The sequence below is a fragment of the Eschscholzia californica genome, unplaced genomic scaffold (assembly GCF_041429995.1).
Source record: "Eschscholzia californica isolate CP2 unplaced genomic scaffold, dmEscCali1.0.p SCAF_4, whole genome shotgun sequence".
Classification (NCBI taxonomy): Eukaryota; Viridiplantae; Streptophyta; class Magnoliopsida; order Ranunculales; family Papaveraceae; genus Eschscholzia; species Eschscholzia californica.
The window spans coordinates 44,050,119-44,056,206 of NW_028238461.1; positions in this window are offsets into that span (position 1 = coordinate 44,050,119).

The window sequence follows — 6,088 nt, forward strand, 5'->3', positions numbered from 1 at the left end:
GTTGTCGAACCTTTAGAGAGAGAGAGAGACTGAACCTTGTTGCTTGATCTTTAGAGAGGACTGAACCTTGCCGCCGAATCTTTAAAGAGAGCATGAACCTTGTCGTCGAATCTTTAGAGAGAGAGACTGAACTTTGTTGTCGGCTCTTTAGAGAGGATTGAACCTTGTGTTGGATCTCCAGTAGGGAGAGAGAGAGAGAGATTGTGGAGAGATGGAGATAGAGAGAGAAGATTTTAGGGTTTTCTTTTTATCTAGTCTAGGGAGGAAGGAGTAAGAGAAATAGAGATTAGGTTTTGTTAGTCAAAATTTTTAAACAAGGGTTGGGAGCCCCACCGAGTGGCCAGTCCCAGGGGTCCCGGATTGGATCTTCATAGGGCTGGACTGGGAATTGGGAGCCCCAGCCAGCCCACATTGAAGTTGCCCTTAGATTACTGGTTGATAAAAGAAAAGTGAACATGAAGGGCACGGGGGCGTGTTGAGGGGGTGCGACCGGTGCGGTCGCACCGGACCCCCTCAAACCACCAAATTTTGTGAGAGAGATAGGGGTCCCTAAATACGGAACAGGTATTATAATTTGGCAGTCAATAATTATCCCAAAAAGCAACGCAGCTTAATTGGTTAACCTCTTGTGCATAACCTTGATGTCTCGGGTTCAAAACCCCTAGTTGGCAATTTTTATTCATTTTATCAACTCATTATATTTTTTGTTTTTGTTAAGGAATTACCTTGAAGTATTACTAACAACAACTATTTCAACAAAAAAAAAAACAACTACTACTATTAGTTAAGGTAATCAATTAGTTTTAGTTATACTTAAAGACTAGTTATAAGTTAAATACTTGTTTTTCTATTTTTTCCATAGGTGTGTGGTTCAATGTACGGTTTTTACATATAAATGTTGAGGAGGAAAAAAAATACACAATTTGTATTCATCATGATAAAAAAAAAATATTTATCTACCTTTATTCATTTGTGATATTTATTAAATGTATTATGTGTAAAAAAATTACGTTCTAATATTAGAAGAGAAAGGCCCCCAATTTTTTTCGCACCGGACTCCCAAATTCTCGGCCACGCCACTGGAAGGGCATCAGCCAGGGCCAGCCCTAGTATATCGGGGGGCCCAAGCAAAATAAAAAATTGGGGCCCATACAATGGATATTAGAAAAAAACTAAATAAAATTTAAACAATGCAAATGGTAGGAATCGAACCCCTGACTTTTTATTCAAGATTTAAACCCTTTACCACCAAACTACACCTTAAATTATGTTAGAAATTGATTTAAAATATAATTAGTTTTTCGAAAGTTACATACGAAATATGAAACATGAGACCCTTGATTATTTGTGGTCCAAAGCGACCGCTTTGGTAGCTTTGATCACGGGCCGCCCCTGGCATCAGCTCGCATAGTAAACTGACGATTTCTCCTATTCTTTACTTTTATTGGATTGTATGAGGAGTGTAATCCAAGTGTAAGCATCAACTGACATATACACTCAACACGATATCCAACTGAGAAGAATTTTCCCACATTAGTGTGTATATTCACCCATGGCACTATTGTTTGAAACTATTCCTTCTAACATCCTTATAGAGTGACTAGGGTATAGCCCGTGCCCATAGGGCATGGAAATTTTTATATTTATGTTATACAAAATTATTAAATATTTTGATATAATACGAATATCGAAGTAATAAAAATATATTTAAAATAATAACTCAGATTATATTGAGTTTTTTTTGGAAGTTATATTGAGTTGTTTGAAGGGAGAAAAGAGGAAAGAGAGAAAAAGAGTTAGAGAGTTTTTAGGGAGTGGGTAGGTATTTTGAATATTAAATATCTATTTTTCAAAGACTCTTTAAAATGAAGGGTCATGATTTACAAAAGAAAATTGGACGACCAAGATATATAAACCAAAGTTATGACATGGCACAAAAATCTATGTCATAGATTTCAAAGACTCTTTAAAATGAAGGGTTATGATTTACAAAAGAAAATTGGACGACCGAAATTTATAAACCAAAGTTATGACATGACACCAAAACCTATGTCATTTGTTATAATATATACTCCATAAAGCATCCACATAAAGGAGTCTACTATATCTGAATCTCTTCCAACTATAGAAATCATATCCATTACTCTTTCGCGTATGTGGAAGAAGAGTTTGCGATATAAATTTCAAAGAAGCAAATCATAACGTGGAACAACTTATTACATCTTTAAAAATCTCAATGCACACAGGAAAGACCCTTAACAAATTATCCTAACACGGTAACACCATAACTTTGGCAGAGCAATGGAATGAGCCACCCCCTGGGCTTTTAAAGATGAACTATGATGTCTCCTTTGTCAATAGCTCACTTCCTCTCTGCCAATTGTAGTTCATGATTTTGCAGGAATTCAAATTGCAGGAGAATCCAACATCTTCCTCATAAGAACAGTAGATGAAGGGGAAAGCCAAGCAGCCATGGATGGAATCAATTGGGCTAAGAAGTATGGCATCAGAAAACTACTTTTGAAGGGAGATTCACTCAACATATGCAACTTTTTCAATGGAAAACATAGTAGAGTACACTGGACAGCAAAAAGTACACACTCTCATGGAGATCAAGAAACAGGATGCCTCTTTTGAAACAATATCTTTTTTGTATGTTAATAGGTAGTTAAATTGCAAAGCTACCTCTTGGAATGGCCTGGGCTCTCTCTCACTTTCAGTCACACTTATGAAGTTCCCATGTGTTCGTTTCAAAATTGATAAGCGGTTATCTGAGCAATCGCTCTCCGCCTAATACATCAACTTCTTCTTCAGACAACTGTAAACACTGTATTATTTATATTTCAAAAGTTTACAAACGGAAAAATAAAGTTACGTCATAAGATTTAAAAACCGAAAAATACAACTTGAAACTCGTTTTTCCTTATTGTGAGTTTGTAACCCCGCAGGTTGTATCAAAAGATGTCGCACAACGGCACAAACCATCTAGGATCTAGCAGCTTTCCAGCTAACCTGCAGGCTGCAACCATAACCTCAGCCGCATAATAGAAGTTGATATCCATAGTGCGAGTAGCCGCCATCACCTATATGACCACCACTGCAATACTAGAATCGGCTCAAACCACACCCGAAGAACCAAATGAGAAAAAAAACGCATAACATGCCCAGCTTGACACCAATTTTGAGTTGTGTTGGGCCTATATCAGACCAAAATCAAATATACCAAGTTTATTTTCAAAGAAACTCAAACTATATTGATAGTTGTAAGGTATAAATTAAAAAAAAAAACTATCCATTTGTTAACAAGTAATTGCACTTAATTACAAGTAATTGCACTTAATTACAAGTAATTGCACTTAATTACTAACTTTCAAGTAAACCTATAAAGACATAAATATAATCTTTGAGAGACTAAGAAGAACTATTTCATTTACAAAATTGCATAATCAAAATTAAGATAAAAAAAAGAAGTTGTTAAGGAAAATGTCTAATGGCCATTGCCTCTCTTACTAGGTCCAGAAACTAAGGTAGCTTCGTAGCTATCATTTTGAGAAGATTGCTTAGAATTATTGGTGGAGACTCTGAACTGAGAAAATCTAACCGAATCATCTTTTATCTTCTCACAACCACTTGTCTCATCGTCGTTCCTCTTTGTTGTTGTTGTTGATCGAAGAAATCTACACTCAACAATACGAGGACATATGGATATAACAACCATTATCAATACTAAAACCATATAAAACCTCTTCATGCTTGTTATTATATTATGAACAAAAACCATCTATCATTCTAAAACCTCCCTCTCTATATCTATCTATATATAGATATAGACTGTGTATAGTGAGAAAGAGATAGAATTTGTCAAGTTAGATGAGGACGGCAAAGGACTTTTGTGAGGTGTGACCTTTTTTGCATTTTCCTGTCTCAACCTCTTTTTGTATAGAGGTTAGGTATTATATCTCTGTGAGGTGTCTAAGTTGACTTGATTTTCATTTTTCACATTTAGGCTGCTCTTGTTTGACTTATACTTTGATTTTGTGAAAGTGGGTGATGCATGGGTAAGAAGGTTGTTGCCCTGTACCGACATTGTGGCCCTCCCACAGGCCAATACCTAAAATGGTCAGCCCAGATGGGCCAAGTATAATTCCCCACCTGGACCAACCAGGCCACCCGTGTGGCTTGTGCTCTGTCCACTTTTTCCAGCTAACTGGGTATGCAAACACCTTATGTGTAATGGGAATAGGAATTAGGTCAAGATTTAAAGAAGGACTAGGGTTGTTTATTCCGTTAAGATTTGGGAATTCAGAGGCGCAGGCAAAAAGGAAATTTGGCCTAAACTTTTTGAGTTCATGACCAATAAATAAAGATTGTAACATTGATCTTTTTGTTGTTGTTGATGAAGAATCAATATTCAATAATGTGAGGAAAGTCGAATATATCGACTAGATTTGACATTCCACTTCTTGTAAGTGGAAAAGAAAATATACAAGGATTACATCATCATTATACCAAACACACTAATGCAGTTTAATTTTTAATTGTTCTTTTGTTAGATTTTCATCCGAAAGATCAAATTAAGGACGAAAAACTAAAATTTTACGAAACAAATGTAGCTTGGAAGCATTAAGTTTGAGAAGAGTGATGGTTATAATTATCTGTTGAGACGGTGAAACGGAAAAACCAAACAAATCACTTATCTCTCATTTTTCACAACCACTAATCTCATTGCTCAAAGTTGGAGAGCTCAAAGAGCTCTCTAGCGGACAACTAATTGAGGTCATTTTGGCACGACCAGCATATCACATTAAACACAATGCGAAAATTCTTTATGTTTTTAATCAGGAAAATGTGAAGTTCGTCTTTCTGGGTATTGTGATTTACTTGTTGTATGTATATAGCAATGAATTGGGTTTTCTTTTTGTTCATTTTAAAATTGATCTCTGAATTTAATTCGTGGTTTACTTGCATAACATGAATTCTTGTCGTACACAACTTATCACACTTTCTATAGAAACCATCTTTCTCCTTCTTATCGTATTGTATACGTATGAGAAAAGGTAAGGTAGGAGTAGAAGTGAGGGGATACTTTAGAATCACTGTTTTCCTATTGTCTCTAAAATTATTATAGATCGAATATTGATACAACAAACTTACAACAATTATACAAATACAACATATTCCAGTGGTCAAGATCTTTTCAACAAATTCTCAAACTATATACAAAAGTAATAAACAAAATTGCAGTACAACAATCATCATGTTCCCAAACGATGTCAAATTATTATGTAATTTGCTCCAAGAAACCAGCATCATAATCTAAAATAGTATTAAATGAGCTTTTGCTCTTCAATAAATGATAATTTGTGGTAATCAAACATCTCAAAAAATAGCATAAATTTCAACATAGAGGAACTCTGTTTAATTAGTACTTTTAGGAAAGAATTGAAAACAGACGGATCCAAAATTCTATCAAAGAACTCCAAAAATCAGTAAATTGAAGGAATTCCAAATCCGACAATGACTTCATCTTTACCACCTTTATTTGTTTACTACTAAGTTGGTAGACTTTGAAATGAAATTTTCAATACTCTTTTTTAAATTTGTAAACATTTAAATAACTTGTCTAGTCTGTGTTTATGAAAAAGATAACCAGTATTAACTTTTGACTCTTTCAAGTTTCAGCTTTTGAATTTCTAATCCACATCCATTTCTTGGAGAATTCCAACTTAGTTTGGTAACACGAGAGCTTGCGACCACGCAACTAGGTCTATTTGTCTAGATTTGTCACATGCCACTGGCAACTCAAGTTCATTTTGAACGATACGGTCCGAAGTTGCAGCTTAATTTGGCCGAGTTCAACTATAAACTATCAGAAACAACTAAGGTCAAGGTCAGAGTTGATATCTAAGATTTGAATGTCCAAAATAAGGTTTTATTATCCACAGGTGATGTGAGCTTCCTTGACCCATGCAAATTGACCTAGCTAGCTAGTAAAGTATTCTTCATGATTTGGGTCCATGTTGATTCTTTCTCCCCCTTTTTTTTAATTCTTAACAATAAAATGATTTTCATTTTAACCTTCTTTTGG